Source organism: Acomys minous (genome assembly GCF_964271855.1).
Source record: "Acomys minous genome assembly, chromosome: 2".
In the NCBI taxonomy this organism is placed as follows: Eukaryota; Metazoa; Chordata; class Mammalia; order Rodentia; family Muridae; genus Acomys; species Acomys minous.
Window position 1 is genome coordinate 43,614,038 of NC_140484.1, and position 24,223 is coordinate 43,638,260.

At 43.3% G+C, this 24,223-nt stretch overlaps 1 long non-coding RNA gene across 1 annotated transcript; it reads left to right on the top strand.

Annotated features, from left to right (window-relative positions):
• Positions 1–5,935: 5,935 nt before the first annotated feature.
• Positions 5,936–23,973, top strand: LOC311583365. The gene is made up of 3 exons (XR_014774474.1): positions 5,936–5,950; positions 22,339–22,469; positions 23,910–23,973. It is a non-coding gene; the product is annotated as an uncharacterized lncRNA (long non-coding RNA).
• Positions 23,974–24,223: the final 250 nt, after the last annotated feature.

Sequence of the window (24,223 nt, forward strand, 5' to 3'; positions counted from 1 at the left end):
CCTTAATTAAAAGTGCTAGAAGCCTGTGTCCTGGAAGGATGCAGGTTCGCCATCTTCGCCAAGCCCATCCCTGTGCCGTTCTGCTGTTTGACCTTCCTGGGATATTGGGCTCCTGTGCCCAGCATCCTAAGTGCTGGTTGCTTGCTGTCTTATTCTGTAACCATTTCAGGCATTTCAGTTCTGCTCTCCTAAGGTCTGGATCTTCATAAGCTTGGAAACTCTCTTCTATTTTAGAGTGAATATAGATGCGGAGTTTGTGCCTTTATCTAATTAAACCCAACGGCACGAAGACCTGTTCCTGATGAGGCTATTCAGGCCCATCTATGTTTACTGGCACATCATGCTTATTGGTTTGTGCATGTGTCTGAAAGCTTTCTGGCCAGTGGAGTAATATGTTCCATGCAGTCCAAAAGATTAACCGTTGTACCCTTTTCCTAAACCAGCCTCCTCCCTGCCCTGGAACTATATTGTAAATTTAAATTAATGGAGTTAGTTTGTCCAACCCGACATTTACCCCCCATATAAGCGCAAAGTGCTTTTGGAAATAGTCAAAATGGTCTTTGGGGTCTTGCCAATGGCTGGTAAAGACTTCCGAATGGGAATTGACTGTGGATAGAGTTAAACAGTTGCTTATTTATCTTTTTTTTTGATACTTTTGACTTTTATGACATAATATGGTAGACATTTTTTAGAATCTGCCCAGTTTCCAGGGATGCTCTTCTCTTCTGGCTGGATTCTACTAGATCTTTCTGTGGAAACAGAAAGGTAGTTTCTAGAATAGTATTCAATCCTAGGAGCTTAAAAATGACCTAATCTTTCAAAAATAAACTCAATGGTCATATAGTATCTATATTGTTTACAGCCTTCATCAAAAGGTGAAGTTTCTTTGATATATCTAAGCAATGTAGGACTCCTAGGCAGCCCTCTATAAAGATCAGAGGGGCAGGCCAAAGGAGATTGTCTGTTAAGCCACGGCCAAACTCAATGAGTGTGTGGGGAACATGGCTAGAAAATGCTATGCTCGCATGTGTCCTTCATATGTGTGTTGGTAACTTCCCAGTGCAGTAGTGCTGAGAGGTGTTAGCTCCGCCCTCACAAGTAGATCACAGCCAGTCATAAAAAGAGCTATTACGTCAGTCAGGTTGTAACTCAGTGGGTTGAGTGCTTGCTTAGCATTGGATTCCAGACTCACTAAAAAGGAAAAGGGAGCTGAAGGATGTGGGGTTGATCTCTTGTTCCTCTTTGCTTTCCCACCATGTTGGTATATAGTGGAGAGGCCCTTACTTGGAGGCTCCTTGATCTTGGACTTCAGGACAGTGGAAATGACACAAATGAGCGGGTGTGGTTTATAAGTTACTGAGCCTAAGGTATTCTGTTAGAGTGAGATGAAGGGACAGGTGATGTACGGGATCACCGCTCTCTCTCCTCCTATGACCAGCAAGGCTTCACTGTTTTTCCCCTAATAGAAAGAGAAAGCAGGGAAGCATGACCCTGAGCTGAAGAGGGATTTTTTAACTAGAGAAGCTGCAGTCATTACATGTTCCGCCATTATTTTTACATGCAGCTCATCTTCGGGGAAATTATCTCAGATATCTTGCCAGGACTTGCTTAGAGATAATAGGCTGAGTGTCAGTCTTCTGTTTTCCCCGAGAAGGGGAAAGAAATCATTTCAAAATAATGTCGGAAGACGTTAAAGAATTTCTGAAGGCATTCTGAAGCCGCCTCATGCTCTGCTTCACCAACAGCCCATGCAGGCTGCTGTAGTCACAGTAGCGGTCCATGATGCCAGGCTGCACTGGAAGGCCATCCTTGATTTGCCCTTTCTGATTGTGGTGCTTTCCCTGGAGTCTCAACACTGTGTCACATTACTTCAGGGTAGGCTGTGTGTTGTGCCAGGCCTTTCTTCATGATGGCTTTTCTGTTTGGACTGTACTTGCCATAATTTGATTGCACCTCCTGATGATGCTCTGGTGGACTTTATTACTCTAGTCACATGTTGATGGGTGGGACCTTAGGGAGATTACTCAGTTTAGAGGAGGTCCCAGGGTGGGGTATCCACAGTAGGATTAATGGCTTCATGAGAGAGACCTGGGCGTGCCTCTTGCCATCTGATGCAAGGAGGAAGGCCCTCGGCAGATGCAAGCACAGTGCTGTTGGATTTCTCAGTCTCTGGAACTGTAAAACAAATCTGCTTCAACTTCTATAAGCTATACAGTATATGCTATTCTGCTAAAGAAGCACAGAGCAGCCCTTGACAACCAGCTCCCTGGCTCCTGTTCCCAAAGGATTTGTCTATCTGGAAACCCAACCAATTCTTTTATTCTCAGTGTGATCCCCATTTTTGCTAAAGTTTCCAGGGTTTCCTCTTGTTCTTGCCTATGACCTCACTGCAATTGCCTACGGCACTTCAAATATTCTGTCACTCTATTTCTTAAACCCTGTTGCCATTTTATTTACATGAGCTCCTGGAGGGTGGGAACCCAGCTGAACTGACCTCTCTGTTTTCTACACTCTGACTGGCATTTTACTCAATCAAGTGCTGAGCAAATACCCATTAAAAATGTGGGACTTCAGATCATTATGCCTCTGCATCCTTCAGCAAATCCCACTGGCCTGTGTGACCATAACACACAGAACCAACCAAGCAGGGATCATAGTGGCTCAGAGGCTGAAGCAGCACTCACAGAGCCTACAAGAGTCTGTGCTAGGTCCTCTGCATATGTGTTATGGTTGTTAGCTTGGGGTTTTTGTGGGACTCCTAATAGAATGGAGGTGTCTCTGACTCTTTTGCCTGCTCTTGGGACCCCTTTCCTCCTACTGGGTTGCCTCATCCAGCCTTGATATGAACGTTTGTGCCAAGCCTTATTGCATCTTGTTGTGCCATGTTCTGTTGGTATCCCTGGGAGGCCTGTTCTTTTCTGAAGGGAAATGGAGAAGCAATGGATTTAGGGAAGAGGAGAGGTAGGTAGGGGTTACGGGGAGGAATAGAGGGAGGGGGAACTGTGGTCAAGATGTATGAGAGAAGAATAAATAATAAGAAAAAATATTGGGTTGAGTTAGGCATGCCTGTGAGTGTCTATAAACTCAGTATTTGGGGGTGGAGACACATGGATCCTAGGAGCTGTCTGGCCACCCAGCCTGGCTGAAAAGGTGAACTTCTGTTTCAGAGAGAAACACTGTCCCAGGAGAGTAAAGTGGACAATAAAAGAGGAAGACACCAGTTTACTTTCATGGCCTTCAGGTGCATGTACATGGCTCAATAAACACACACACACACACACACACACACACACACACACACACACACACGTACATATCCTGCTTACATATCTCCCATATATACCACACAGTTAAACACATACCATATATATATATATCACTCACACACCACATATATGCCACACTACATGTGTACCTACACACACCACACATGCATACCCCATATAGACACTTAAATATATACATACAACAGAACAAAGCAAAACAATAAAAAATAAAATAAAACAAAATTAAAAAAAGGTAGGTCTGTAATTTTAGGCTAGAAAGAAGCTTAGGAAACATGCCAACCAAGGCCATGGCATACAGGACTTAGAAACTGCTTAAATCATCTCTTTTTGTTCCTCTTCAGGGCTTTTGACAGTGCACCACATACCTCGCAGGCTGGAGCTGCCTTCTATAGAGCTGGCCATTGAGGGAAGAGGACCAGGGGCAGCTCTGGAAAGTTTATTTTCTTTTCTACCTTCTACTCACAGCAGAGAGGAGCATAGTGTAGATTATTTGCCTGGACTCCACATTGGCCAGGGTTGAATTTTTATACACGGGTTGTGACCCTCCAGGTTAAGAACCCCTGACCTAGCGCCTTCTGTTGACATTTCCGTTTTGTTCAGAGAATTACATGGATGTTTCTTCTTAATTTTTTTCCTTTTTTCTTCTCTTCTTCCTCCTCTCCCTCCCTCCTTGATGTCTCTCTTTTGAAAGTTGTTCAGGATGGCCTTGAACTCTGCATCTTCTTACCTTGGCTTTCAGAATGCTGGGGTTATGGGTGTGCACTACTGTCTTAGGGGCTTATCACTGTGGAGAAACTCCATGACCACGGCAACTCTTGTAAAGGAACTGGGGCTGGCTTACGTTTTCAGAGGGTTAGTCCATTATTGTCATGATGAGAAGCATGCCAACCAACAGGCAGACGTGGTGCTGGAGAAGGAGCTGAGAGCTCTAGTTCTTGCTCCAAGGCAGCAGCATAAGACTGTGTCACACTGGGCATAGCTTGAGCATATGAGACCGAAAAGCCTACTCCTGCAGTGGCACGCTTCCTCCAACATGGCCATGCCTGCTCCAACAAGGTCCTATCCCCTAACAGTGACACTTCCTGTGGGCCAAGAATGAGTCTATGGGGGGGGGGTGCATTCTTACTTAAACTACCACAACCACCAAGCCTGACTCAGATACGAAAAAGAGTCAGTGCCAAGGCCAGAGACATGGACAAAGGAAAAGGCAGAGGGCATTGAGTCTACAGATGACAGTGACATGGCCACAGCTGCTGCCACTTGTTCTGATTTAACATCCGTGTCTCTTTCTAGTCTCAGTGGTATTCAAGGTTTCACTCTTTCTCTTTCTTTTCCTTCCCCCTTTTCTCTGGCCCCGGCCTAGCTTGGTTCCTCTCATGGATAAACTTACTTAGGTCTGAGATTTTGTACTTCTCTCATCCTTGGCTGTTTGTGCCTTCTGACTAACTATCTGGGTTACACCACACCTCAATGTGGAAAGTGGTCCTGTAGTATGTAATATGAGATAAGAGCTTGATCACGAGACTGGAAGAGGGCTGGTCATGGCCTAAGATGAGGTAATGGGACACACGGAAGAATGTAGATTAGTATAAATGGGACAATTTAAGATAAGAGCCAGTTGGGAACAAGCCAAAGCTAAGGCCAAGCTTTCCTAATCAATAAAATGTCTTTGGTGTCATTATTTGGGAGCTGATGGGCCAAAGAAAGTATTATTTTAACTGAATGATCAATGGATCTGTTTCCTCCTCCCTCCCTCCCCTCCCTCCCTCCCTTCCTCCCTCCCTCCCTCCCTTCCCTCCTTTCCTGTATGTGAGCGCATGCACACCTGGGTATGGGCACAGATGCATAGATTTCTGTGTGTGCCTGTGAAAGACATCAAGTACCCTGTTCTATGACTTTCTGCTTTGCTCCACATCTCACACATGTGGAGCTGGTCTGGTGGCCAGTAAGCCCCAGTGATCCTCTTGACTCTGCTAGCACCCATTACTGGGATTACGCATGGTCAGCCAGACTATTTTTTTTTTACTTGGGTACTGGGGATTTGAACTCAAGTCCTCTCACCTGCTCAGCCATGTCTGTGCTAGATGATTTCTGAAGTGCCTTCTAGGTCTGGCGAGTTTAGGTGTCTCTGAATGTTTTTTTTTTCAGTATCTTAAAGGCATTATAACAATCAGATATTGTTAAGTACTTGAGGTTTTGGAAGTGTTTAGAATAGGCATGTAAAATAAATGCTCACCTTTAACTTCCGTGTCTGGGTACCATTATTTATTTAAAAAAAAAAAAAAAAGACTAACTCTGAGACAGTTTCTGAAGAGCAGATTTTATTTCCCTTGTGATGGCCCTTAAATGCTACACTTGTTATATCTGAGTGCTAATTACTGGAGATTAATTAGTATGAATGTACTTCTGTGGCAGCGTCCCCCACCCTCCCCCTCCAATTACTGAACTACACTTGATCTGTGTTACCTGCAGGTTCTCTGAAGAGACGTTGGGAGGGGGATCCTTCTAGTGAGCCGTCGACTGTTCTCCAGTCCTGCTGTAAGAAGAACAGCTATCAAAGGCAGTCACTCTGAAAATAATGAAACGGAGAATATACTTAACTCCAAGAATGAAGATTGCCCGGCTATCACCCCATGAGGCCAAACTACTTTTGGTGACTAAAGGTCAGTAATGGGAAGTGACACTTGTTGGTCTCTATCTGGCTCTGTGAGAGCTCTAAGGTCTAAACCTGGGTGCTACGGTCCTCTCTGCTTCTCTCTGCTTCTATCTCAGCTCTCAGATGACACCTTCAGTAAGGCTGTTGTGAGATTTAATCAATCATTATCTAAGGATGGAGAGATCCTGGGATGAAAGGCACGAAGATAAAAGCACAGTCCAGCAGCATTATCCTCACTTTCCCATGCTCCTCTTCTATTAGTGACATGGGGGTGACAGCTGAAGTGTGCTTTGGTGCATGTTACAAACTATAAAAAAAAAGCAAGGAAATGGCAGTAATCTCCAAACCAAGCCCTTGTTCTTCTTTGTACCCCATGCACAGTAGATTGGCTGGTGTTCATGCCTCATTTATCTCTTTCCATAGGGTTGTCCTTTGTGTCCAATTTTCCATTATTAATGAATCTCCCCCTTTGTCCTGTACAGTCTACGAGGATGACATTTATACAAGGCAATCGTTTTCATGCATTACCGCAAGGGTTATTTATTGGTGGTTATGCAGCAAAAGTATGCGTATCTATCACGGGCACCGAACCTAGACGGGCTGTTATTTCCTTAGCAAAATTATTTGCTGATTAGTTTTTTCTGGCCTTTAGATTTATGGGTTATGGGGAAAAGACCCATAAAATTCCCAAATGTTGGGAAGGAGTGCCCCCATGGCAGGATGGTAAGTCACTGTGACTTCTGTGTTCTCTGAGAAGAGAGTCTAACCAAGACCTTTTTTTCAGATACAGATGCTTAAAAGAAAACTCACCTTTATGGTCAGGTGTGGAGGGGGCTGGAGAGCTCTCCTGACAACTCTGAAATGGCCTAAATTGATGCCAAGACTCGAAGACTAGACTGGCTTCTCCATGTGTGATCCCAGGGCTCTCTAAGTTCTCAAATGGATCTGAGTCTCACTACAAGCATAAGTGTTCAAAAAAGAATATTTCCCAATTTTTCTGAAGTTCAGTTTAATTTATATAACTCTGGTACAACGAATTATTGTTTCAATTCTAAGCATCTCCTTCATTCACCTAGAACTGTGGCCAAGTCCCAGAGCTTGGTAGCTGTCAAGATACTACATATCTTGTCTTAATCTCTACTGCCCATCTACACAGGCTGCTCTTTTAGAATCTGTGGTCCATTAGCATCTCAGTGATGGGCCAGCATCTCAGCAAGGTTGCCACTACATGGCTTAATCTACCGTGATGTGGAAAATAGGAAGTAAAAATGTTTTCTAGGACCTGAATCTTTATCTCCTCCTTTCTGTAAAGCTAGAGAAAGGATTTTACCTTCAAATTCAATTTCCCTCTTATCTTTTGAATCCTCCCCCAAATTATCTCTGTTTCTCCTGAGGGCTCATAGTTAGGTATGGTGAAGGAGACATTGGTGAATACTTTTTCATATTAATATATTCATCATTTCTGGTAAATAAATAGCTATTTCCTTGCTAGAGGAAGGAAAGGAGGGAAAGAAGTTGATAATAGAAGGTGGGAAATAGTTAACATTTGACATCCCAATCCTTCCAGTTTTAAATAAAAGCTTTGAATAACAGAAGATAAAGCCTGTCCTCAGACCTATGGGTAGCAGGGAGGGCAGAGTGAGATTTGGAAGGGAGGAGAGAAGCTGTGGATCTGGAATGTTAGTCCTAGAGCCATACGCCAGTGGTGCTTTAGAAGGTTATTGTAAGAGATAATGGAAGCTTTGACTCTAAGATGACACTGATAGCACAGTATCTTATTTCTATAGAATTTTAATGCTAAAGGACAGAGTCAACACCTGAGTTAGAAGATGTATTTGTAGGCCTGGGCTTGTAGCTCAGTGGTAGAGAGCTTGCTGAACACGCACAAGTGTAGAGAAATTTTAATTTAGCAACATGGCATGCTCTGGGTCTATGTGATACTTCTGGAAAGCAGACACACTCTAGATTATACTACAGTCTGGCTGGAATACAGACACACCCTTAGTACACACACATTTAATCCCACTCAATGAAGGTAAGAGCAGTTTATAGAAGGACGCAGCCATGTTTAAAAGTGACAGCTAATTGAGGGGCAGACAAAGTGATGAATCAGACAAAGATTTTGACAGAATGAGTCAGATATAAGATACGCTCAACCCTCACCAATAACGGGACAGGAAAGAGAGACTACTTAAGAGCAGGGCATGGAGAGAAAAGAGACTTTTTTTTTTAAACCAAGGGATTTTTACTGGAACAGTTTTTACAGAGGCAGGTTGCAGAGAGAACAAGCTAGACACAGGTGAAATGAGGAGGAGCCAGAAGATTAGAACATTTTTGCCAGAATTAGTTTGAGGCCAAGCACAGCAATTCAATCGGAAGCCAAGAGAAGCCAATTTGAATCAGTCAGCTTGAGACAAGTTTGGGCCAGAACAGCTGAGTTGAACCAGCCAGGGAGAATTCAGAAAGGCTAGAAAGGCTTGGGAATGGCTCTCATCTCATTCCTTCATCTGAGAAAACATAAATAGCATTTACATACAAGGCCCTGGCTTACTCCTCAGTATAGAAAGAAAAGAAAAGAGTGATTGTTCTACAGTGTAGTGTGCCCTGTGAAACTGACTGAGCTTTAGAATGCTATGTAGGAAGCCTCAAAAAACCTTACATAATTGTGTATTAAAAGACAAAAGAAAATGTAAACCAGCCAGGGAGGAAACCCCAGCACCCCATACCTATTGAGAAAGCTTTTTACAGAATGAAGTTCAATAGTTACTTACTAATTATCTACAATTGTCTATATAATAAGGCAAATGAGAAGATATTAAGAGGCTAACAGTGTAGTAGCAACACATATGACAGCAGGAAATAAGGTATAGATTTTGTGGAGAAATTTCCAGGCCTTGGAAACATTGAAAGTGCTATGGCACAGGCTGTGTGAAGTAGTGTCATCCATCTGAGGCCCTGGAGAGGAGAGGATGCTGGAGCTTAAGAGACAGACATGGGAGTGATCTGGGCAGCTGGAGAGGTTTCTGAGCAAAGGTGATTAACTGACTTTGGACATGAAGATTATCTTCTGCTATACCCATCAAGCAGTGGAAGTCTGGGTTTCTGGACACTGCTAGGGGGATAGAGGCAGGGCTAAGACTGCCTCAGAACTAATAATTGAGGTCATGGAAAAGGATGAGCTCATGGATCGTGCATGGAAGAAAGCAGGCAGTTCCAGGTCAGGAGTGACTTGTACACAGTGTGGAGGTATCTGGAACCCATGTTAACATGATGATGAGAATGTCAGGAGACAGGCTGAGATAGGAACATAATCCAGATGCCATAGAGGGAAGTGTCTTGGAAGAGTGGCCAGAAAGGAAGAAACATATCGTGGGAGAGGAGAGAAATGGCAGGACGATGGCATGACCTGTGATACAGGAGAGGGGGTTGTGTCAAGTCAGGTGATAGTGGATAGCCAGGAGATGCCCAGGCTTATGAAAGAGGATGGAACAAGGAAGCTCTGAGGGACCAGGAAGCTTTGCTCACTGGGGCGGGGGGGGGGGCGGGACTGATAGGCAATGAATGGTATCAAGCATCAACCAATAATGCTGTTCACGTTGAATGTTGCTGCAAAGGTGTTCATTTTGCTAACCTAACATTTCAGTGGCTGGTTCATTGGTAGGGCACGTGATGGAAAACTCATAATCTGCATTTGTCCTGAGATACTTTGAAAGGATCAGGGAAGGATAATTCAATAGTAGGAGTACAATGGGTTTTCCAACCAAAATCTACTATTCATACTTTCAAGATATCTGATTCTTTGGTTTTATAGCTAACTAAAAACCTATTTTAATTACAAATCATGCCCCCAAAGCAAATTAAAAATATAAATCTTAACATATGTTTTCAACAATAGCTAAACACATTAAAACAACATAGGTCCTTCAGGATAGAGATTATATTTTACTTACCTTTATATTCCCAATACCTCTCACGATTCTTAACAAATAACTCAGATTCTATAAACATGTGATGAATGTACTGTGTAGGGTAAGGCATAATTTGAATTTTAAATGAATTTAAATACCTGACAATTGTTAAATAAAAACAATTCTCAAATCAATAGTATCACAGTTAGAGTAGAAACAACGCTTTCATACCCATGTTTATTAGTTAACACCATGAAGATAGTCTTAAACACCCTGATGTGCTTGTATAGATGGGCTCAGTGTTCTGTGCTCAATCGTTTAATGCTTGTTTCTGTTTTATTCATCTGTACTCAGGTTTACAGTGATGATCCTGAGTAGACATCTGAGGTGTCTGGTATGAATTGGTGTGAAAAATCATCCTCTTAGAGCCTCTGTTTGCTGTAGTCTGTAACATGGGCCTCATCACTCATTTACATCAGAGTAAGTGAGGAGGGTTATCTGACATAACAAATGCAATGGACTTACATTATGCTGAGAATAGTGCACATGCAATAAATAAAATAAAATTTTTTTGGGTGCTGCCAATAGAATCAGGGTCTTGTATAGTAGGCATTTTACAGCTAAGCTACAAACTCAGTGCAAATACAGAATGTTTTATTTAAAAGAGTATATTTCTAAAAATATTTATTTTTATTTAAAGATTATGTACAACTATACAATTTTTATTATGTAATAATAGAAAATGATGTCTTTTTAAAATAACCTTGACACAAGCTGGAATTATCTGAGTAGTGGGAACCACCATTGAAAAAAAAATGCCTCTGTAAGATTGGCCTGTAGGCAAGCCTGCGGGGTAGCTTCTTAATTAGTGATTGATGTGGAAGGGGCCAGCTCATTGTGGGCAGTGCCACCTCTGGGAAGGGGATCCTGGCTTGTAAAGAAAGCAGGCAGAACAAGCCACGAGGGGCAAGCCAATAAGCCCTGTTCCTCCTTGGCTTCTGCTTCAGTTCCTGTCTCTAGTTCCTGCTGTGACTTTCTGTCCTTACCTGAAATAAACCTTTTCCTCCCATGGTGTTTTATTACAGTAATAGAAATCCTAACTAAGGCATTGTATGCGAGTGTGTCTCCATGGGTATGTACATGTGAATATAGGTACCCATGGAACACACACACACACACACACACACACACACACACACACACACACACACCCCTACACACACACACTCTTTAGGGTGGGAGAGATAGCTAAACAATTAAGAGCACTTACTGTCCTTGTAGAGAACCTGAGTTTGATTCCAAGCACCAACATCAGGTGGCTCACAACTGAGTGTAATTTCAGTTCCAGGGCATCTGACACCTTCAGGCATCCACTGACATTACACACACATGGCACATGTAAACTCATGAAGGCACACACATACATATATACACAAAAATCTTTAAAAAGTATCTTCTAAAAGGCTATTTTTTTTTAAAGATTGCATGTAAATGATGACTTGGCCAAGGCCAGCTCTTTATTATTGATTATTTTTCTTGTTATAAATAATGACAGAATCATGTTCAACAGAAACATCCTTAAAGCAACCTACTATATTAGTTTTGGTTTTACCTTACAGTTAAAAAAATTGGATATTGCTTTTGGAAGTTATAGATTCTGTACTTTAAACAATTTATTTTGGTGCCATTTCACATTACTTTTGCACTGGCATTGGGGAAGAAGAGTGACTAGTTGTTTATTTGCTGGTGAGACCTGAAGCATGCCCTGAGGATGGCTGTGTAGGTTGAATGCTGTAGGGTCTTTAGACATGTTGATAGATATCTGAATACAATGTTTTAATTATCAAAACATTCTTACTGTTTCATATTAGCTTGGAGACAAAGCAAGGGACTGAGTACCAAATTCAAATATGTCTTTGAGGTTCAATAGGGTGAGTCAGGGCCTCAAGTTAAAGCTCTGTTGGTTCTGCGAGCATAGCTGTGCTAGTTGACAATGAGCATCTGCTGTAACTGGCTTCTGCCTCTGCCTGCTCCACCAGTATCCATACCATTCTTGGTGGTGACACTCCTGGTCACACTTATTGTATTAGATGGCCTATTGCTGCTGTGACAAAACACCCAATCAAAACAATTCTAGGAAAGAGAGATTTCCATTGGCTTATGTTTCAGAGGTTTCATTCTATCATGGCAGGGAGAGTGTTTCGAGAAACAATTAACTAAGCAAGCGTGTGCAACCCTGTCTCACAGGCTGGGTCTCAGATGGGATGAAAAGGGACGGTCATGGCTTAAGTGAGGTTTAGCAGGCTCATATGTTAAAGTCTACATCCTGATGGTGGCACACTGGGAGCTTCTTGGGACATCAGCAAGTGGAGACTATGTGGAGGAAGTCTTTTTCTTGCCTCTCTGTCTGCCACCAGTTGTCATTTTCTTCTACCACATGCCCCTATTGGTTGCTGTTCTGTCCAAGTCCATGGGGACAAGTGATAATGAGCTCAGTTCTCTGGAACCATGAACAAATTCAGTCTCTCCTCATTTAAGAAGTTTGTGCCAGGGATTTTCACCACAGTGATATGAAATTAGCTAATAAAAGGACAAAGCAAACTAGCACAGGCATTCTCTCTGTCTCTGCTATGAGAGGAATAGCGAATAGCTCCGTCCCACCATGGCCTTCTACCTTGATTGTTTGCCTCATTCCAAGTCCATAAAAAATAGAGTTAAGTGACCATTTTCTGAAACCTCCAAAATTATGACCAATATATATTCTTCTTCCCTTAGGTGGCCTATCTTATCTCTTCTGTCACAGGGATGAGCAACTGTGTAACATAGAAAGTTGGCACCAGAGAGGTAGTGTCGTGGCTATGAGCTCACACGTCCTTGGAACTCACTTGTGGGAGAGATTTAGAAAAGTTTGGGGAAGTGGACTAGAGAGTGCCTAAGTGTTATAAGCAGAGCTTATCGGGAGATTCTTGTGGGGCCCTGTGTTGTGGATGTGGATAGAGTGGAGTATGCTCAGAGGGGAAGAGCTCCATTGGGAATGGAAATGGAGAGTCTGGTACGTTAGTCTCTGGCCAATAACTTGTCCAAGACTGTATCTGAAGCTGAATTGAAAGGTGATACAGTAGCTCATTTTGGCAGGAGAAATTTAAAGGCAGCCCAGGATCTGTGCTGTAGCATGGTTACCGCTAGCTGCTTTTCACCAATTTTAAAGTGATTTTTTTTTAATTAAAAAAAAAAAAAAAAGAGAGAGAGAGAGACAAAATGTTGGGAAAACTTGCAATTTCCTCAGTATAGAAGTCTATGTAAAGTTTTGGCCAAGGGAAGTGTGTCTGGTAGAGAGACGAGCTCTAACAAAAACTAAGGAAGCCAACTACTTTGCATCAGGACAGCCGAAACGATTTCTTGAGGAAAGTTTAGGAGTTTGAGGGCCTGCCCATCACAGTCTGTGGACGGCTCTTCTTGTCTGAACAATCTGAGAACTTTGGTCCTATGTTTGTTCACTCTGCTCACATAGGTCTACCTAAGGAAGTGGTCCCTGTGCTTGGATATCCAGATATCCAGGAACAGATAGCTAACCATTTACCTAAGAGAAAAATCCCTATGTTGCAACCTAGCAGGGGTGAACTATGAGCTTATTAAATACTTTGATTTTTAGTTTATCTACTGGTAAAGTGGAGATAATTTTTACTATTAGACAGATAGAGGGAAGTATTGTATAGAATATTGACTATTTTACTTGGCAAATAGTAGGTGCTTATGAAATTGCTAGGCCTCACCTATGTTCTCTCTATTTTCTTTCCATTACCAAGAATCCATATCCTTTCTTATCCTAAGAATGATAGACCCCTAAGATCTCAGAGCCCAAAGCAAATGATGGGGCACAGTGTACAACAGTTCTAGGCTCAAAGATCTATCTTGTTGGCATCTGTGCTGATATGGTTAAACCAACCAAACAGTAAGCCCCAGCCATCTTCCTGTCTTGCCTCCTCAGTGCTGGGTCTATAGCGATATGCCACCATGCCTAATTTTATAAAATTATCTTTATTTCATGTGCATTAGTGTTTTGTGTGTATGTGTGTGTACCACAAGTATGCCTGGTGCTATTGGAGGCCAAGAGAATGCGCTGGGTTCCCTTGGAGTTACAGATGGTTTTGGACCACCAGTTGACTCTTCAGCATGGAACCCGAACCCTTTGCAAGAACGGCGAGTGCTCTTAACCACTGAGTCCTCTTTCCATCTCCCTTCAACTTTAAAATAGGAATTTACCAACTTCATTCAAGACATATGCTATACTTTGCTATTTTTATGCACATTTCTGTTCTGCTGTAACTTACCCTGTACTCTTCTCACAAAACCATTCCTTTATATTCATCAAGAGACTATGTTGTTTTTTTTAAAAATCCCACAGGGACCAGCATGCTCCATCTCTGCCCATAGTAGGATAATTGAGTTTTTGAATATTTTTTCTTGTTTCCTTTAATGAAATAGAACTTGAAACTTTCTGAGCAAAAGAGCTATATCATCTATTTGTTACAGTCCCCACACTACCCAGCTTGAGGGTACGCAATAACTACTGGCTGGAATAATTTCCCCTACATGCTTCATAACAAGCAAATAATCAGAGTTAGCAAATCACCCCTGTGTTGGTCTATTTTAAATTGCTATAATGTATTATTTGAGACCAGGTACTTTATAAAGAAGAAAAAAAAAGGTTTAATTAGCCTTTGGAATCTGAAAATCTAAATTGCATGGTTCTAACTCTCTCATAGCCTGTGTTCCTCTGCTGTACCACATCATGGCAGGTAAATATCATAGCATAATGCCCTGGCCAGAACATGTGAGATGGGCAGGGGCCTCATCTTGTTTGCTTAAAGCAGCCCCTCTTGAGAGCTAACTATAGAGGCCCAGCAGAACCACACTAAATTCTTCTGAATCCAGTGCTCCCTGGGACCTTGCTACCCAGTCCTGTCTTTGAACTCCAGAATACTGGAAACTAAGATTCTAAGACATGAGCCTTTAGGGGACCAAGCAATGGCAACCTCTCTTTTATACACCACACATGTTTAGCTGCTGTATTAGGCATTGGCCTATTTGTTTGTCTTGTTTTCTTGTATCTAGATCAGTGGTTGTCAACCTTCCTAATGCTGCGACCCTTTAATACAGGTGTGGTGACCCAGGCATAAAACTATTTTTGTTGCTGTTACAAATCATAATGTAAATATTTTTCAAGATAGAGGTTTGCCAAAGGGGTTATGGCCCACAGGTTGAGAAATGCTGATCTAGATCCTCTGAGCTTGTTTACTGTGCTGTTTCTCTCATCTCCCTCTTGTCTGTCCTATAAGGGGATGATGGATTGTCCTCACTGAGGCCCGAGGTAGGGGTGGCACTGTCAGAAATGCATCCTTTATCTGGAGTCGGATGACATCAGCAAGTGCAGACTTAGAGGGAAGCCAAACTTTCAAGAAAGGAGAGCCAGTGAGTATGAAGGGAAGTGGCAGGAGGATGCCTCCCACCAATCGGGCTGTCACCTGGGACGCTGGGCTGTGAATGGAAAACTCTTGTAGATTGGAGGCGGAAACTGCAGACAGCGGGCCTGGTGCTTATTCACTGTCCTTCACGATGCCCGTGAAGTGGTTGACCTTAGAGGGGCTCAATGATGTGCCGGAGTCTCTTCAGCTTGTTGTTCCTATTTGCACTTGACTCTGTGGATTCCTTTCAGGAAAGGAGTTTTTAAAGGACTAAAAAAAGCCTTGTACCCCAGAGACACCCAAAGGTGGCATCTCAGGCAGAAAGTGTTCAACCCTCTGCTATTTTCCTGCTAGGAGGAAATTTCTTCTCCCTCTGAAATCTGGCGTCTGTGATCTGAGACATGCCTGGGTTTGGCAGCTTGAACTTTTAAAAATAATAGTTATGCAGGCAATAGTCTCTGGCCTGTGGGGAGACTGGGAAATATGGAGTTACTTCTGAAGCTTTTTAAAAGCTAAGCTTTCTCAAAGTGCTGTTTTTTAAACTATCATAAGTCAAATTTATCATGGGGATAATGTAATAAAGACAAATATTCAACCAATAATGAAAAGCTAAGTAAACGGGTCTGTTTAGGCTCTATTATATGCAGGGGAGTACATTAAGGCAGCTCTAAGAGACACTTTAATGGATTTAACATTAGCAATCAGACCTGGACTTGGTATAAATCAAACACCAGCACATTTCACCCCACTGCAACCCACTCATTCATTAGTACCATCAATGCAGATTATAAATATTAGCCAAGAAGCCTTCACTTCTTGAGATTCTTTCCACAGACACAGCAATAATTGAACAATAATGATGACAATTTTATTTTTATGAATCACTATGGCTTCCTTTTATTGATTTGCTCTTGGGCCTGGAGAACGCTTCCTCAGCCAGTATACAACAGGAAATGGTTATAGCATTATCAGAGAGGCTGTAAAGAGATAAATAAAGTAAAGGGGGTAGGAATGAGGCTGGGGTTCAGCAAAACGCTGAGAGAAGCAAGAATTACTCTCTCCACTCCCAACAATAGGGCATCTTAAATGGCCTCTTTCCTCCCTCCTTTCTGCTTTCTCCTCAGTCAGTATGAACGAAGTATTCCTAGGCTGTGAAAGTGCGGTAGCTTTGGAGCTGAGCATTTTGGGGTTCTTGGTAGCAGTAAAGGAAAAGGGGTAACATGGGAATCAAGGAGCCTGTTTAGGCAGCACACAGGAAGGAGGGTGGGGTCCCATGGGAGCATGGCTTCTTGCTGCTGCTCCTGCTGACGTACAGCTTTTTAGAAACAAGGCAACACAAACCTTCTGGAATACTTCACCCAAGTCTATGGAGAGGAGTGGATCCCTCCTGGCTCACCCCTTCTCCAGAGCACAAGGTGTTTTATATTTCCTTTCAGCTGTCTATGCCCTTTGCCTCCCAGTGTGAACATCTGGGCAACAATAAGAAGGAAACAGATGTGGACCTGCATATGAGCTTTCTACTTCCTCAGTGACGGATCTCAGGGTTCTCTTCACACCCTTGCCATCTCATCACCAGGGAAAAGCTAAGTCTCCACATCTGTTTCCCCACTGGCTTTAGACCTCATCATGCCTTTTAGAAAAAGGAACAAGATCAAATGCATCTTCCTGGGCCAGCAAGCCCTCGGCAGATTCTATATCACAACAGGGATGAACGTGTTCCATAGACCAGAAACAGAATTCCTCTCTTTGGAGTGGAGTGGTGTGTGTGTGTGTGTGTGTGTGTGTGTGTGTGTGTGTGTGTGTGTGTGTGTGTGTTTCTTTGTCAGTGTACAGTGGAAATGTGGGCAAGTGGTATCTAAGGGTCTGTCCAGGGTATACATTTCTTGGCTCTGCCATTTGGGTCCGTGGAATAATGGGATATTATGCTGCCTCCATAGGCAGGGGTGGGCAGCCAAGGGCTTTCAGAGATGCCTACTGCGTCCTCAGTCCAGTTCATCCATGCCACCTCTGACTCCATCTGTAAGACAAGGCAAACCTGGGTGTACTTATCTTAGTTACAGTTCTGTTGAAGAGACACCAAAATCAAGGCAACTTATGAAAAGAAGGCTTTTAACTCAGTGCTCGCTTACAGTTTCAGAGAGAGAGAGAGAGAGAGAGAGAGAGAGAGAGAGAGAGAGAGAGAGAGAGAGAGAGTGAGTCCATGAACAGCATGGGGGCAGGCTGGTGGGAATGGTGCTAGAGCAGCAGCTGAGAATTCACATCTTATCCCCAAGTTGGGCATGAGAGAGACACTAGGAATGGTGTGGGCTTTGGAAACAAGGCCACTCCTATTAGCCCTCCCCCACCAACTGGGAGCCAAGCATTCAAACATATGAGCCAACGGGGACATTCTCATTCATTCTTTGTGTGTGTGTGTGTGTGTGTGTGTGTGTGTGTGTGTGTGTGTGTGTGTGTTATGTTTTAAAGAAACTGAGTCTTGTGTATCTCAGGCAGGACTAGATCACCTATGAAGCTGATGGTCACCCCAAAGCTCTGTTTCTCCTGCTTCCACCCTGCCAAGTGCTGAGATTGATTCCAGGCTTGTGTCTTCATGCCCAGAATATGTCCTTTTGACTCAGATGACTAAACCATGACTAAATTTAATCCTTACTGCATTCATAGAGTCAAAACATTGTTTAAAAAAGTTTCAAGTTATCGGTTGTGATGTTGGGCCAAACCTCAGATATGGTTGGAAACAGCTGGGTTCGAGAGATGGCCCTGCGATTGGTTCCTAGCATGCAGATCAGGTGGCTCACAACTGCCTGTGACTATGGCTCCAGGAGATCTGGTACCTTCTGGCCTCCCTGGGTACCTGTGTGCATGATATATATATATATATATATATATATATATATATATATAAAACTCATTTAGGCATACATATGCACATAAATAAAAAATAAAAATAAAACAGAAAAAAATTCCCACATGTTCAGCAGTGGGATTTGTGTCCCACTGAGACAAGGAAGGCAAATGCTTGGCTTCCTGGTTAAGATCTTATATCTTTGAAGGTTAAAAGAAAATCACTCTGTAGGCCAAAACCACCTCAGCAACCGTAGTCCTGTCGGGTGTAACCACAATGCTGTGATGGTTTACAAGGCTCCTTGGAGACATGTGAGTTCAAGCTGCTGCTTAGTTTCTGAAAGTAGTGACTGATGTTGCTGCTGGAGATTTCCAATGGGAAGAATGAAAATTCTTGTACTAGAATGTTCTGCCCCACTCTCCGGTAGTGTTTATAAAGTAAAAAGGAGAGCCAGGCGCCATTCTGTCACAAGTGAGCTAACCCATCAGGGTATATCACGTGCCTACTAGGAGCCAGGTGTTCTGCTAGGGTCTGGAATAAATGACAGCGAGGCAGGTGGTCTGCAGGCCCCCATAGGCTCACACATCCTAAAGGACTCAGCTAAAGCACTTGGCTAAGGAACTTCAGATGGTGGTCAACGGTGGCCGATGGCATGGTGACATGCTTGGAGAGAGGATGAAGGCCCAATGACCCGAGTAACAAATGTGGATTTGTTGAGTGAGAAGGATGATGTAGTCAAACTCACCCTGCCACCACCTCCCCACGACCCTGGAAACAGGGGTTTGTCTGTGTAACAGAGCCCTAGCTGTCCTGGACTCGATTTGTAGACCAGGCTGGCCTCGAACTCACAGAGATCCACCTGCCTCTGTCTCCTGAGTGCTGGGATTAAAGGCATATGTCACTACATGAGGCTGTCAAACTCAGTTTTAAGAGACCGGGTGATGGCTGTTGTGTGGGAGATCTGCCAACGTGTGATAAAACTTAGGGATAGGTCACTACTGGTGAGTGGGACACTGTCATCTCTGGATGGCAGGTGGATCTTCAATCACTTAGAAGTTGAAGGGAAAAACTGATTTAGAGCACTGGAGTGCTTATCATTTAAAAACAAAATGATTGTTAGGATTGTCTTCTGGAGAAAATGGAGGTTCTAGAAAATGAGTGACCAGATTCAGAAATAGTTTTACAGTTTACGCTTTGCTGTAGCGTTTGTAACGATCTAATAATGGGCCTCCAGAAAGAGTGTCAGGAACTCTGCGCATTTAGGAATTTGCTTTGGAGGGGAATATGCATAGTGGAGGGGAAACTATGCATTTATGATGGTAGCTAATTGAAGGGCCCTGTGAAGAGCTTAATAAGCATGGTGCCTTAGGCACGGTGGGCACTTGGTACACATTCTGGATGAATAAAGTCAGAACTGTTAATTAATGACAAAGGCTTCCTAGAAATAGCAAAGACTAAGAACTAGGCCCACAAAGTTTGTTTAAAAAAAAAAAAGGCCCAGATGAGGTTGGCCCTGGTCCGATAATTATCGCCCTCACAATTCATGGAAATGTATGTGTCTGGGGGTGCCTCAGTAAAAAGCTCCCTGCGGGCATACCTAAATTTGGGAAGCCTCTGGCAGTAATGTCTGTGCTGAGTAGTGGTTCTCAGCTCTCCTAATGCTGAAACTCCTTAATACAGTTTCCTCCTATGGTGATGATCCCCAACCATAAAATTATTTCCTTGCTACTTCATAACTGTAATTTTGTTATGGTTAGGAATCATAATATAAGTATCTGATCTGTAGGATAGCTGACATGAGAACTGCAAAGGGATTACAACCCACAGGGTGGAAATTCCTGGTCTAAAGGGACCCAGGCTGCTTTGCTGTACTCAGTGGCGGCAGGTGCTTGGTCATGTTCCTCAGTATTTTACCAGGAAGTCGAGGAGCCAGGGTTGAAGAAATGAAATAAAGGACTATGTATGCCTGGACCATTGAGTTAGGGGACTGTAACATTTGGGGTGCTGTAGGTGGAGAAAGAGAATCATCAGCGAGAAGAAATCTTTATCTTCTCCAGGCCAAACTTAATGACAAGTTCAATTTCCCCTCCATGTGACAGGTACAGTGGTTTTATAAGATAATATTCCAGGTTCCCTTGGTTGAATGTCCATATTGCCTACATTACTGTAAGGCAGAGAATTGAATGTTCCTTTCAGAAGTTTGTACAGTCTTCTAAAATTTGTCATGCAGATTCCTGCCGTCACATTGGACAGACCATGTGTCACTGGGGTCAGATGGCAAAGGACTTGTGAAGCTGAAAGAGTGCTACGTTTGTTTATTCAGTTCTGGGGACTCTAGAAAGGGTCACTGTCCCTGAAGGTCATCAGGGAGAGATCTGAGGACTCTAAGAGGGAGTCAGAGCTGAGGGTGAAAAAAAACAGTCACAGAAAACCTGGAGGGAACAGTGTGGAAGTTACGGTGAACTAGCTTGATGCGGGCAGGACTGGATGAGGTCTTGGGAGTGTAAGGAGGTCCCAAAGGCCTGATTCAGAGAGAGAGCTCAGTGTTACACTGAGGCCTTGTGGCACAGGGAGGGCAACAGAGCCAGGAAAAAAGAAAGGAGTTGTAGTGGTCAGGGAATCCAGTCGGCGTTGGGGCGTGTAACTTCAGGGTGAGCCAGGGGACTAGACTCCTGACTGCAGGAGTTCGTCAGATGCCTGGCTCTGAGTGACCACTGCACTGAGAAAAATCTCACCATGTAAGTGTCTAAGATGATCATGAGTCTGTCCGTTTGTCTATCTGTCCTTTATGTCTTTAGAAAACTATGTTTAGCATACTGTAAGCGGAAGGTAGCAGTGGATAGCAAAAGAGGAGTGCTTCAATTAGGACCTTGTTTGTATTTTTGATTTTCTCTCTTGTAAGGACATTTAATACAAACTCTACCCTCCTACGAAAACCTGAAGTGTATTTTACAGTGTGGTCAATCTCTTTCAGTGCTATGCAGCAGCTGGCTAGGAATTACCATGCATAACCCAGACTCTACACATACTGAGTAGCAATTTTCCACTCCCTTTCCAACCCTAGCCCTTGGCAACAACTATTCTACTCTTTGATCCTAAGAACTGGAATATCACAGAACCTTCGTATTTTTATCAAAAATACAAATGCCTCAAGGGAAAAGTATGCAGGGAAAACTGCTCAGCATGAATAGGATGCACAGCAGCCATCTTCATGCAATCCCAGGGTCTCGCCATAGTAGAAAAGGCCATCTCCTGATCTCTTGTAGTGTATCCACTACCTTGGCAGAGTAGCACTTGTCTTAGGGTTTTATTGCTGTGACAAAAACACCATGACCAAAAAAGAAAGTTGTGGAGGATAGGGTTTATTTGTCTTACTCTTCCACAGCTATGACCCTCATTGAAGGAAGTCAGCACAGGGAATCAAAACAAGGCAAGGCCTTGGAGGCAGGAGCTGACGCAGAGGCCATGGAGGAGTGCTGCTTACTGGCTTGCCCCTCTTGCCTTGCTCAGCCTGTTTTATTATACAACCTAGGACCACCAGCCCAAGAATGGCAAGACTCACAATGGGCTGATCCCTTTCCTATCAACTGCTAATTAAGACAATGCCTTTTAGCCAGATCTTATGGAGGCATTTTCTCAGCTGAGGTTCCCTCCTTTAAGGTAACTGTAGTTTGTGTGTCAAGCGGATACAAGACTAGCCAGCATAGTACTTCTGTAGCTTTTTTTTTTTTAAACTATTCCTGGAGTAAGTGGAAAACTGGCTTCGAGGGCATAAGCAGTAATATACAGAAAGGCTTCACACACTGGATGGGGAAAGTCGCTCACCATCAGTGGGCTTAATGCTGTTAATAACACTGGGGACAGGGGCTTCCCTGCATCTGTCTGGCTATAATAAGATGGTTGCTTAGGCTCCCACGTCCCATCCTGATTTTCCTTTTGAGACACTTCTTTTTAGGAGATGGCAAAGCCTTTCTCAGATTCTTTGTCTAAGCCAAATAGTCACCTACTGCCACCATAATGAAATGACAAATTATCACAGACTTGATGCCTGTCATGCTTGTAGATTGAGTTGTGCGTCTGGCCACTGATGATGGAAGCGCTCTCCTCAGCCAGCAGTTCGCTGGCAGTGGCTTCGGGCTGCAAGTTGGGTTCTAATTGCTTCTTATGTACTCATTTCCAGGCAGAGTTGAGGCAGCAACCACTGTGAACAACCCTTCCAGTGGCGTGTCAATAGGAAGCAGGAGCCAGGCTTTCCATGTAGTGCATTTAAGCCCCACGGTTCCCCATCTGTTAATATTCCACCAGCCAAAGGTAGGGGCACAGCCAAGCTCAACAGAGAAGGGTGGAAAGGAAGAGGGGGAGGGAGCAAATACCTAGTAATCTGCTAATTAAACTCCTTGCTCCTCAACCTGGCTTTGTCTCAGGGACTTCAGTTAGAATTAGCTCAGACACAAGTTTCTAAGCCGAATCTTCCAAGATGGGAGGAAGATGTCACCAATCATGTCTTAGAGAGTGATTGTCAGGATGGTTGAGAGTCAAGCAGCTTGCCTAGAACTTAGCACTGGGAATGAGCAGCCGACCAATAAAACTTGTCACTCGTCACAGGGACTCCAACGAAACAGGTGCACAAAGAAGCTTCCTGTCACCTGGCTTTCATTAACTGCTCCATGGAAGGATCAGAAGATGGCAGGAACAGACTCCTCATGGTGTTTGCTTCCTGTTTTTGTCTCTGCTGACATGATCTCTGTCTTGAATTCCTAACTCTCTGCATCTTCTGAGACTGTGTCTTCTCCTGGCCCTTGTTTCCCTCTGGGGCTCATTGTACACACTTCACTACATAACCAAAGCAGTGACCCTAGGAGGGAAAGGCTGATGGAGTGAGGGTCTGAGATACCGTGGCCAATGGTGCTTGGAGTATGCCAGGGATGCTGACAGTGGCTAGTGTGTGTATCACAAATCCAAGTCCCCTTTAGCCCTCCCAGTGCATGAGTGACATGGTTGCTTTTATTCTCTTCAGCAGGTGAGGCCATTGAGGCCAAAGGAGCTTAAATAAAGTGACCAAGGTTACAGCAAGGGTACAGGACAGAGTTGGGATTAGAAACTCTATGTACCTGGCTCCATATTCAACCTCTTAATCAACCAGTATTTAAAAGGATATTAGGATTGTTTGGGGTTGGATAAACAATGTATTTTCTAAGTACTGAAAAAAAGCACCAAGATTAGCGATATCACTTAAAAAAAAAATATATATATATATAAAACAACATGGATCTAACAGAAGCCTTTCAGTGAAAATAACAGTGTAAAAGTATTATTTTTATGGAGTTGTTAATTGTTTTATGGAGCCACGCTCATAAAAGTCACAGACCACAAAACATAATTACAAAATGCACTTGACATCAATTACAGGAAGTGTTGATTTCATTAGCTCCCATCTTGTCCAGAGCTATAAATTCTGGAAAGGAGGGAATGCACGCAGATCACATCTGTACACGTCGATCCAGCACGGAGGCAGGGTTGACGATGAACCCTCACCACACTCTGGTGAGGAGTAGGCAGCAAGCAGTGCTTTTCCCTTCCCTCCACAGGCCGTGTGTGGCTTGGTTTTTGAGGTACAGGAGCTGTGTTCCTGTACCTTTGTCATTCTTACGGTGTCTTCTGGGGATTCATTTCAAAGTTCTGGAGGTCACAGCAGTGCTCCTCACGATACACGCTCACTGCTTGACTTTCCTCTAACCCCTCCTCTTACAGGCATGTTGTGGAACTTTCTGGAGGCTGCAGGATATCACATCGTAACATATTTGTAGAGGCAGGTAAGAGAGTCCAGATGATAGCAAAATTCATAAAAGTGTAAAGCAATTTCTCCAGGGAGGTATAGTTATCCGATAAAATATTAACATGTAATGGGTTCATCATTGTGTCAAGACAAATTGCAAAACACTTCAACATCTCAGTTTTAACTGCTAATAAGATGAATATTGGTAAATATGACCCTTCCCAGCAAAAGCTCTTAGAGACCTGAGTAGACTTTAGAAGTGTGAATAGGGTTCAAGGACTCAGACCCA